At 31.6% G+C, this 12,303-nt stretch overlaps 1 non-coding gene and 1 pseudogene across 1 annotated transcript; both read right to left on the bottom strand.

The window, feature by feature from the left end:
- Positions 1–4,582: 4,582 nt before the first annotated feature.
- TRNAF-GAA lies at positions 4,583–4,655 on the bottom strand. Its single transcript has one exon. It is a non-coding gene; the product is annotated as a tRNA-Phe (tRNA).
- Positions 4,656–5,590: 935 nt separating this feature from the next.
- LOC120157785 lies at positions 5,591–9,477 on the bottom strand (annotated as a pseudogene).
- Positions 9,478–12,303: the final 2,826 nt, after the last annotated feature.

Here is a 12,303-nt window from a genome sequence, read left to right on the forward strand (position 1 = left end):
GATGTTAGAAGATTGAAATCGTGATGAATTACATACCTCCCAGTGAAGGTAGTTATTAGCTGTTTCATAATCAGTCAGAATAGAAACTGTACATTCTAAAAAAGGCAGTTCTTTAGCTTGTATAGGGGGAAACCTGCGGTCCCTCAAAGCACTGTAAACAAAAGAAATAAGAAAATAAGTAGGAACAAACTGAATCGATTAAAAACTTGTAGTTCGTATAGCACATAGAGTAAAGTCAACTTTGAAATGACAAAAATCATGTTACAACCAAACAGAAGTAGCAAATAGTTGCAATGGCCTTAACCAAACAAAAATAGCAAAGAGTTATAGTGGCCTTACATTAGGGATCATGATGCATATTTTATTACGACACTAGAATGATTGGATATTATCACGTAGGAAAAAGATCTCAATGGTAGAAAGTATTATAGGAATTCAAGGTTTCTTAATTTCTTTAGAGTAATTATACAGAGCTAAAAAAGTGCCATTTGATTTCAAGCATCATCCCCTATTACTTTCAGGTGATTTGGCTGCTCTCGGAACTTCTAAGTTCTACCCTCTGCTGAACTGTTTTACCATCACAACAAGCGTTGCTTGGAAATCAAGCTTAGGTGACTCGAAGCAAGACATCAAATCAAACAGTGCAGTTTAGCCAACCTTGTTACTGTTAACTAATCTAAATAGCAGCAGAAAGCTCACAGCGGACTTACTAATCACTAAAAATGACTTCTCTTAGTACTTGTCAGATAGTAATTAAGGCCACTTCTTTTATAACAAGCGTTCTGACTAGAAGTCAAAAACCACTATTCTCCCATGTAACATGCCTAACTTTAGTCGTATCAAATTTCATAATAACATTTTATTATAACAAAGCATGCTAACAACCCAATTCTGGTATGAAATATGATTAAATCAATCTACAGATATAGCAGATCTACAAAGTCCAATAACTTAATTTTACAAAGCACTTCCATCCTTTCCTTTTTTTAGGTCTATCCAAAATGCTCCTCTTTTTAGAATGCACGTTCCAAATATTTTATTTGTATCAGCTTAATCATTTTCTTACGTATATCAGTTATGAATCATGATTAGGGCAACAAAACAGATTCTATCTAAATGATAGAAAATGAATAAAAGTAGAAGAGTTTAAGAATGAGCTCACAGTATATATTGTCATAGACTCGTGCTAGATATATCAGCTACCTGGGGAGTGCACATACACATACAAAGATAGAGAAGTGAAGAGGGGAATTAAATTCCAAAGTACATGTTTTTCAATTTGGTCTTAATACCTTGTCAGAGCATAGTCCATAAACCCATTAATCAACTGGCAAGCTTCAAGTGAGCCGATACATCCTCGTAGACGAGGTTCCCCACCGTTCACAACCTTCTTCCATGTCACAAACAATGGGCTTAAAACAGAAGATGATTTCTCTCAAATGAAAGCATCATTTTCAAAGTAAACAGAAATATAATGAGACCAAAGAAAACTAAAAATACCGGAGACAGTTTAATGACCATCTATTTTATACCAAAACCCAACAGCAAAAGATAACAGAATAGAATCAGTAAATGAAAAACTGCAACGCTTCTGAAATTCTCTATTTGATAGAGAAAAGCAACCAGAAGAACAGCATCCATACTTTCGGTGCCAGGCAGCATGACCTTGGCAGAAACAAATCAGCAAATAAATAACTATAAGAACCTTACAACCAAATTGCCAAAATAAAAAGACGGCGGTAAACCAAATAGAACACAACTAAATTCAGAAAACAAATAAACGTGACAATACCCTAGCTAAAACAAATAACTGAGACAATAACCCAGCTATAACTCATTTATCACATAATTCCAAGTCAAAGCTAGTAAAGAGCTTTAACAAATAGAGCATAGAGAAGCACAGCTCAACCAAAACTTAAATTGATTGTAGAATGTGTGCTTGCATTCAAAAAGCATTGCCTAAACAAATATTTTTTGAAGAAACTAATTTCAATTTAGGTTACGAACATAAGAGATGTAGGATATATTGATATTATTTTATACAAATGGCCGAAAGCAATATCTTATGTCAAAGGGTTCAAACTTTTAGGAAGTTATATTAGAAATTTAGGGGTCTGATCAAATAGAAAATACAAAGAAAATATACAAATCATATGGGAATTTGAAATTCCCGTGGGGTGCGAGACTTCCCGCCAAGCCCAGCACCCCCTCCGTCGATCCTTGTTTATGCATATAGTTAATGTAAAGTATGAAATTTACTTTGTTGCACCTTTGAATGCAAATTGCAAAGATAAGCTTTTGAATGCAAATTTACTTTGTTACAACAAAAATACAGTGTAGAAGCTCTATGTTACTCATATATTACTTGAACATGAGTATACGTCCAACAATGATATATTCAACTATGTTTCAAAGGTTTTCATATATTGAAGTGATCAGGGGGATCATATTGGTCAGGCAGACACAGATACTTCAAGGGAAATAGAGTCAAATAAACCAAAATAAGATATATCGGATATCATATTCTTACATTAACCAAATTGCTTAAAAACTAAAGCCAGACACGTGTTTTGAAGTGAAAACATTGAATTCTGCTGTTGATTAAAACATTAACACAATTTTCTTTAGTTGGAAAACTCTAAAACAACAATGACATCAAATTGAGTTCCCAACTTCAACTAATAATTTCTCTTTCATATTAATAACAAAAAAAAACTATAAACTAATATCAGACACACGCAGGAAAAAAATTCGAATAACAAACATAAAAACATCAGCATCCAACCCATCATTACAAAAGAGAAGAAAAGCAGGAAACTTGGATTGAATAACACATGGATCACAAAACAAAGAATGAGGGAGAATAAATTACCGTTGGCCCTAGTCGAAGGCGGGAGGAGCAGCCTCTTCGCTATTATAATGGGCCAGCGAAGTGTCGAAGCAGTAGACCACCATTTCCTTGTTGCCGACACCCACTTCCTTAATTTTTCAAGATTTTCTACTGTCTCTGTGTTTTGGTTCCTTTTTGGCCGATTGCACCTCCCTTTCCTCCCTTCCCCCCCCCCTCTCACGTCATTGTTTGCCCTTTAATTTAAAATAATTTTAATAAATAAAAGAAAAGTACAAGTGAGGAATAGGTATTTGGTTTGGTTTGAAAAACTTAATATATTACTATTTGATATTCTTAGTAAAAAAATATATTAGTAATATTGAGATGCAATTGAATATTTTTAAAAAATAAAATATTTAGCATTTGAATACTATTTAAAAAAAATTATTTTATTACTAATATATCAAATATTAATTCAAATTTTATCTACTAATTATTTTGTCTTTCGGTGTATGTTACTAATTGTACCAATAATTACTAGTCTCTCATTACTTAGATATAATGAAAACAAACACATCTGATTGTCCAACAAGCATCCTCTTTGAATTTCAAATTAAAGTTTCTCATTGCATGTAATAATTTTTAGGATAACTCTATATTTAGTAAATAAACTATCCGTTTGGGTTTGTTTTAGCACCTAAACTTTTATTTTTTTTTAAAAAAAATCATGCATAACGTTTAGTTTTTGTTTTATTTTAGCATCACGTCATTAAAAAATTAACATTTTTAGTACATAAACTATCAGTTTTGGTTTGTTTTAGTACTTAAACTTTCAATTTCTTTTAAAACTTAACGTTACATTTTGAACTGAGATACTAACATGAAACAAAAACTAAAGTTTAGGTATTAAAACGGATCAAAACTAATAGTTTAGGTACTAAAAGTGAATTTACCCTAATTTTTATATTACTAATCATACCTCCTTATGTTTACTAGATTATATTAAAATTTTAGATACAATATTTATAATTTATAATAGGTCCAGTGATTTTATTTTTAAATAATTTAATTATATTATAATAAATTTGTGTAAACATAAAATTAATCATATAATATAGAAAACGATTAATTTTATTTTATAATTTTGATATAGTAATTCGATTGAAATAATTATAACATGAATTGATATGATATCAATTAAAATGAACTAATAAACTAATGTATTAGTTTGTTTTTTAAATAAGCAAGATATTTAATTTATCTGCAGACGTATCAATAAACGTCTTGTCAATTATAGACTGAACAAATACAGTCGTGTCTATTAAAAATAAAATATAACAATAATCGCTTAGAGATAGTCTATAAACAAAACCATAACAAGTGAAGCACGATGTACATAAACTGAACACACTAACGACTCTGAGAAACAAACATGGAGGAGAGAAACTTGAAGAACCAAAATGACAAAGAAAAAATGATCTCCCCTTAACTAATGTATTGGTTAGATAAACAAGTTGAAATTTTAAATATGAGAAAACGTAGAATATAAATATAATATTTTTATACTAATTCAATAAAATATTTTTTTGAAATTATTTTTTCAAAAAAGGAAATATTATATAAAAACTTGTATATTGTTAATATTTTCTGTGTACTATAAACAAAGTTATGGACCATATGATATTTGGGTCACCTTTTAGGTCAGGCCCAATAGAATCTGTATAACATTTCAAAAGCGAAAACAAGATATTTTGCGGTGAGCGTGGATCGAACACGCGACCTTCAGATCTTCAGTCTGACGCTCTCCCAACTGAGCTATCCCCGCGTTGGCGTTAACCTTGTATCATTATATTTATCTTATATAACAGAATGGATTTCCAGTTCCATAGTTCATATTCAACGTTTTGAATAAAAAATATTATTTAAATATATCTGGAGTCTGGAAAATATAATTGTCTGCCCAGCTCAGTTGGTAGAACACAAGACTCTTAACCTTGGTCGTGGGATCGAGTCCTATGGTGGGCAATTTATATCGGAGGTCTCCTATGGAAGTTGCTCTCAACCTGGCGTTGGGGGCAGCCTAGTATCCTACCTCCCCCTTATCCCATTACATATAGGAATAGAGTCAGTTAATTTTGAATTCTGGAAAACACCACGAGCATAAAAAAATTAATGTAAATCTTAATTATTTTTATTTATATTAAAAACTTGGTTTACCCTTTACAGTTTTTTGCAAAAAAATTAATAAATATAGTATGTTATTTTTTAATCAAGAATATATATATGTCAGATCTAATGACAAGCCACGTTATATTAGAAATAAATTTAGACATAAATATTATTTTTTGATAGATTTTTTATTATTGACGATGAACTTAAAACAAGAACTGCAAAACAGACATAGAATACTGTGTTAATACTACACATAAAATTAGAATATGCTTGATGGTTGTGCCTTATAAAATTAGAGTTTTGAAACATGATGTATAATAATTAAAATGATTTAATTCCTAAAAAAACAATTAGAATTAAAACTATCAAAATTGTGACAAAACTATATATATATGTAATATAAAAAAAATCATCTTCAATAAAATAAATTTAATTATAATCATAAACTATATAAAACATGACATGAATAAAGCAAAAGTCCGAGAAACATTTTAACCAAAAATACAACAGATTTCATTTTTCCTGGTTTGAAGGTTGAATTGTTTTTTTTCAATCAAATTCTACATGGCACTCCTTAAAACATCCATTTGAACCGGTCAATAGATCGCTCCAACTTTTTAACTGTCTCAAATATTTCCATGTATTTAGCCAAAAAATTGCAACATAGCATGATAAGTCATCATAACCCAAACTTTGAATGTCAACTAGCGTGCTGCTTTTAACAGACAGACAGATCTGCATTCTCCTGCAAGTTACTACAACCATTGCACATGAAAAAGAGGGGGGGGAGCAAAAGAGAAACGGAGATATCAATCCATAACACAGAAACGATACAAAGGTGGCCGCCTGGCCGGTCATAAAGATGTTCAGTCCAAAACGGATTCATGCCCTCTTTTTCCTTATCCTTCCTACGACTTCTCTTATCATCTGAATCTCGAGAATACGACTTCTCTTGTCTCCCATGCTTTTCATGCCGCTTCTCATCCTTTTCATGTCGCTTCTCGTGCTTTTCGTGCTGCTTGTGCTTTTGCTGCTCTCGTGCTTTCGTGCTGCTTCTCGTGCTTTCGTGCTTTTCCCTTGCTTTCCTCACGCCTCTTTCTCTCCTGCTGCTTTCATAGTCTTCTCCTCCTTCAGCATTATGGCTGATGGCACAGGTTCCTCAACCTTGACAATCTCAGGTGAGGCTTCCTTCTGAGTGGATGGAAGTGTGCTTGGATCTTCCCATGGACGCGGCATTCTGTGGCATGAGCAAAAGAATGGGAAAAGGGAGCCAAAGTGAAAGTTAAAAAGGGCAAAATCTTGCGAAATGGACATTTTATAGTAAAAATATGAACTATGGTATTCTCAAAGAGTTGATGCCATTAATCCTCTGGCAATAGCATCCATTCACTACTATAGATCTAAGTAATTCGTCTTGAAAATCTAGCACCACTCCTTGGATTTGTACCTAAATGATCTCCCCCACTCCTTAGAACCCAAAATAGCAGCAAAAATCATTCATGGTCCTAAAAAGATTACATAATTTATAATAATATTGAAAAAAAACAGCAATATGAAAACAGAACAATCACTTTGCATTTTTAAAAATGGAAACAAACAATTTGCACCTCTTTTATGAGGTATAGGGTGATTGCTTTTGATTTTGTGGTCGAGAAGGTGAGCTTTAGGTGATTATGTTTTTTGTAATGGTGTTTATCCTCGTTTGAGGGTATTTCGTGTTTCATATGTAAGAGGCGTTTTATTCATGAATATGAGGTACTCTTTTCTCTTCCTATGTTCGTTAACATACTTCTTAGTATGTGGACGAATACAAAGGAGTTTTTAATGAGACCTCCAACTTCTATCAAAAAATTTGCACCTCTCACAGTATAGCTTAATTGTTCTATTGTACAATCATATCTTGAGAAACTTATTTTTAGATAATATAAATTTACCACATACCTTGAGAAACCAAGACCGTCAACCCGTGCTGCTTCAGCATGGCCTGCACCCAAGTCCTCTGCAGTAGACCCTCGTTTCACAAGTTCTGAAAGCTCATGCTTATCAAGGCGATTCCCTGAGGTTGACTAGAACGTTTAGGAGCCAGTCCAAGAGCCTCCCTCATGGCCTGCTCCTCCTCTTCTTGACTCTTCTAATTTCTTCTTTAAAGCCTCTGCTTCTGAACCCTTGGAATTTTTATCCCTTGCATACCAGTGCAGATCCTTCCCTGTATTTTAAAAGAATCATGTTATGAGTTGACAGGCTTTTGCTTATGGCAAAATATTCACAGCACTAAGTTCTCCACCACAATTCACTTTTGTTTTTGGTGGGGGATTCACATAATCACTCATGCTCTAGCTTACAAAAATGCTACAGCTTTGTACTGCAAACTGAAAAGTAAGAGAAAATCATACCTTTTTGCCATCTTCCAACAGGTGCCTTAATACTGTGACCAAGATAATTCTCCCGATGTTTATCAACTTTTACATCATCCCAACTAAATTCTGCAAGTCACAAGAAAATACTCTGATGTAATTCACCTACACTAGTGCACAGAGAATAAAGACACTCATATAGTTACGCAAAGATTTATGTAACTGATGTAAAAACAAGATGTAGAAAAATATTTAATCAAATACACAAGAAATAAAAAAAATTCCTCAAAATGCTAAAATCTATAACAGCATGTCGATATACTAAACCATGAAAAGCACTCAAAGTCTAAAAATTTAAAATGTCAAAAGAGAGTAGGAATTGAAATATCAATAGTGTCGATCCTCGACAAGGTGAGAGGACTGTACTCCTAATTGTACCATTTTGTACACTTTTCATTCACCCTTCTCCAAATGGCCAGTGAAATATTTGATGATATAATTGTCCTAGGCGGCTCATAGGGACTACGAAGGCAAGAACAAATCTATAGTTAGTATCTGGTAATTGGAGATTCCTCTACTCCTACTATACCAACAAATCTATAGTTTGGACAAGGTGAAGGAATAAATATGCTTATTTTGATAGATATTATTTTGGACTTGAGTTTTCACTCATCTTTATGTTATAACAAACTATTTTAAAGCTCCTGCAATAATTAAGCTTTTTTCCTTATGTTATTACTTGCGTACCAAACGTAGCATTAGAATTTCAATGCCATCGGTTCAATGGATTCCATGTAAAACATAGAAGTGTATTTCTATATACCATAGCCTTTTCAATTGCAATCTTTTTGGCTAACCTTTCACCTGAATTCTAAGCATACATTAGAATGAGGAATTCAAAGAGGATTTCTTTTGTGAAGAATTTCAAAATTCTAAAAACAAAATATCTTGGAAAAATAAAAACTGGAAATTTATAAATTATTAGAACTTGAATGAGAATACAGATATTCCTTGCTTTTAATAAGATGTCAACATTTATTTTATTCCTTCTTTCATGCATCTTTTATTTTCTTTAGTTCTAACAACAAAAACCATTTTACTAAGATTTCATGAAAGAATTTGAGATCTAGAACAGAAAATAGCTCCATAATGGAGATAGAAAATGCGAAAGAAATAGAGCTTCCTTTATGATCTGCTAATTGGTAAATAATGCTAGTTCCCAATTTTCTCTATCCGCTAAATGCAGAACCAGCAATTGAAGCATAGAGTTGAAGTTTGCTTCCTATTTTCAATATTAAGGTATCTGGCCAGATAAACACATTTCCAGAAACAATAAGTTCCAGTTTTAAGTGAACAATTAATTAAACTAGGTACAACAGTGTTGTTCAACTTCAAACACGAAAGTGATCAGCAAATGTTGATTCAACCACACAAGACAAGCCAATCAGATTAGATGAATTTGCGATTTATCTTCAGGTTTTCTGCCATGGAATTCAAACTTATTTAATTCCCCTTATATTTATGGGATAAGCCCAAACTCCAGCATCTTAGATATAACTCCTCCAGAATCAGGTTTCTAAGGGAACAAAATTGTGGATATTATAGCTTCAGAATGACTAACAAGCATATCAAAATAGGGACGAAGAAAGAAAATCAGTTCATAGCTATATGATTATGACATGACCAACCTAAAATTACCATTCAAAAAAATCTATTAAATTATAACTTGAAATATTTCAGAATTCAGAAATACTTAAAAGGGAAAATGTAACCTTGAATCCAGATCGCAAAATTCTCTAGATCAACAAATTTCATCGGTACACAAATTTAAATTACTAATTCCATTCATCTCTTATCATTCAATTAAAGAAAATCATAAGAAAAGGGTGAAAATCCTAAATTGTTGATATAACAAAAGTTTGTTTAAATTGAATTATGGAACCTAACAAGACGAAAACCCTAGAAACAAATAAAACCAAAAGGAAAAGGGGAAAACGAGGAGGAAAACTTACGATCTCGGCCACCACGAACGCCTCCTCTGGTTGGATGATACATTTTTCTTTCCTTCTTCTGTTATGTCTGAGGGAAGAGGGGAACGAGGAGAAGGAACACAATATGGGGAATTAGGTATTGAAGATAGAGGAAATATAGCCCAGCGTATGGACTAATACTAAAAGTGAGAAACAGGCCGGAAAGAAGAAAAAAAACGCCCAGAGCAATATAGCCCAGAAACGGATAAAGACCCAGAGTGGCGCTGCACCAGATCAAGCCCAACGAGGATTCAGCTCTAATAAGAAACCAACTAGGAGACCGTTGCAGATATTGACAAAGACAGACATAAAAAATTTAATTTGAGACCAACTTCTAAAATTTTAGACGGTGACAAAATTTTATAAAATTTTAATAAAGTAAAAATAAATTATTAATTAAAATAAAAAAAATATTTAAAATACATATTAATTTGAAAATTTTAGAGAGAATGACTGTTCTCTCTCCATATATATCAAGATTAAGAAAGGTAGAATTACTGTAAATTTTATTAAAATGCTTTTAGATAAAAAAAAAAACGAAATCTCGATGGCTATAAAAAACTAATGTCAACTCATCTTTTTATATGGATATTTGATTAATAGTTTTTTAAATAAAAGTCAACTATGTTTTTTGATTAATAATTGTAATTTATTGATTAAATAATTGTAATAAAAATAAAACATAACAAATTAATTGTTTAAATAAAAATGATCATATTATTTAAAAAAATAAAATTATATAAAGAAGACAAGACAAAATCTAGATGTCTAAAATAATATAATGAAAAACCAATACTTGATTTTATTATTGTTTTGTCGATGTACATCATGAATGTAAGTAATGTTAAAAAAATATCACTTTAACCTCGGGGATGATCCGCCTATTGTAGTGATTACACACATCAAGGCGAATTCGTTTCGAATGTTGTAATACCCCCAAACTTGAATCATGGTCTGAGAGCATTATTGATACCGAAAGCAAGAACAAGATCATTGAACGATGAATCAGATATACGAAGTGGACAATATAGTTGAAGAGCTATATATTTTTTAATACAAGATTACAAATCTTAATCACTACTTATCAATTAATTCGAGTAAGACATGAATCCCAATTTAGCTATGGAAGTTTCCTTTGATTTCAAATCTGTAATTCATTAAACTGATTACTAATATCAAACCACATGCATAGCTAGGAATTTAATGAACTTAACATTACATCATCATTTCATAATCTACTTATATATTTTCATTACAAAATAGACCCTTAATGGATATACCAAATGATATGCTAGTAAGCTAGTTATATTCCCAAAAGAGTCATTATCGATAGATATATTAGGGTCCTTTAACTACACGGACTATACTATTTCATTTGGTTCTTAGGTACATTTCATATACAACCTAATTACCCACCATATGTATGAAATTTGAACTATTATATTCAAAACTAAGCCACCAACTAGAGATAAGGATAACAAACAATTAATTCTTCCCTTGGATTGATTAGCAAAGGAGGTGGAGCTTCGAATACTCTAGAACTTGTGGTTTTGGGAAAAAAGGAACAAGAGTGATAAATTCTTATAGTACTTAGTGAGGTAACATTTAATCCCTTTTATAAATTTCCATTAGTCATTCTTAATTCTTATGCATACTTATTTGATCATATATATATATCATTCGATCATACCATATAACATAAAGAACAAGTAGTTCAAACTCACACTGACTATAGAAACCTAATTAAATGCATGTACTTGAATTATACTACATTATTCATTTAATTATCATGCTCATGCAATCATTCCATTCAAATAAGAAGACAATTTCACAATTCGAATACATGTAACTGAATACAATTAATCAATGCATTTATGCCTTGGTCGTTACTTTAGCCTAGATAATCAACTCTCCAACCAAATTGTTGCAACAATAATGCATCGTAGTGCTGGTCAACCCTCATACTATCACTAAAGACCAACTAAATGTACCCTTCATTTATTGCTAATATGCACCGTAGTGCTATACCGCAGTCTTCCATTACACAATAGCTCAGACTCTAAGGCATGTCATTCTATCTAGTACCAACTATTAACCTAGGGCTTATGTGATTTCAACATACATGTCATATATTAATTACTTGTCTATCAAGCAACATTACATATCAAGGCCATTCGAATGATACTCTTCATGTTACATTATTCCACAATAATTGAATCAATATCATTCAATGAATCGCCCATAAACCAATAACTTAGAATTGTAACATGGATTCAATGCAATGAAAACATCAAGCTTTATCTCAATTATCAACATGGAACATAATTTAATCAAACATGGCAGCATGCATCAACACATTCATTAACAATTCAAATCGGTTTCGTTAAGCTTGTATATATTTTATTATTCATTTATTCCCTTTTATCTAAAATTTACAATATATTAAGCTTCATTTAATAACATGATAATTAAATAAAAATTGATATGCAATAAGAAAAGAGTGGTTGTGACCTAATTCCTAACCCTAAATAGAGTTACACTCACTATACTCCGACTAGTTATAGATCACTATTCCCTTTAGCTTAGCTTTGGTAAGTTCTCCCTTAGATCCTTCAGTCACTTCTCCCTTAGATCCTTAAGTCACTTCTTCAATTCCTTTTTATACTAGTTTATATACAATGTAAAAATATCATTAAAGTTTATTCGTTAACAATTTAAACTTAATTAAATGATATTGCATCAAACAATTTATGGTTTTGGCATATTATACACCCTTTAGTATTCTGTTCATAATTTTAATCTACTTTTTAGATTTCAAATTGGTTTGTACCAATGGAAAGATAATTTGATTATATTTCCAACCATATATGGCTCATAATTTAGTTCTTTCTACATTAATACATATTTTCAATTAAAT

The sequence above is a fragment of the Hibiscus syriacus genome, unplaced genomic scaffold, assembly GCF_006381635.1.
Source record: "Hibiscus syriacus cultivar Baekdansim isolate YM2019G1 unplaced genomic scaffold, ASM638163v2 tig00111276_pilon, whole genome shotgun sequence".
NCBI lineage: Eukaryota > Viridiplantae > Streptophyta > Magnoliopsida > Malvales > Malvaceae > Hibiscus > Hibiscus syriacus.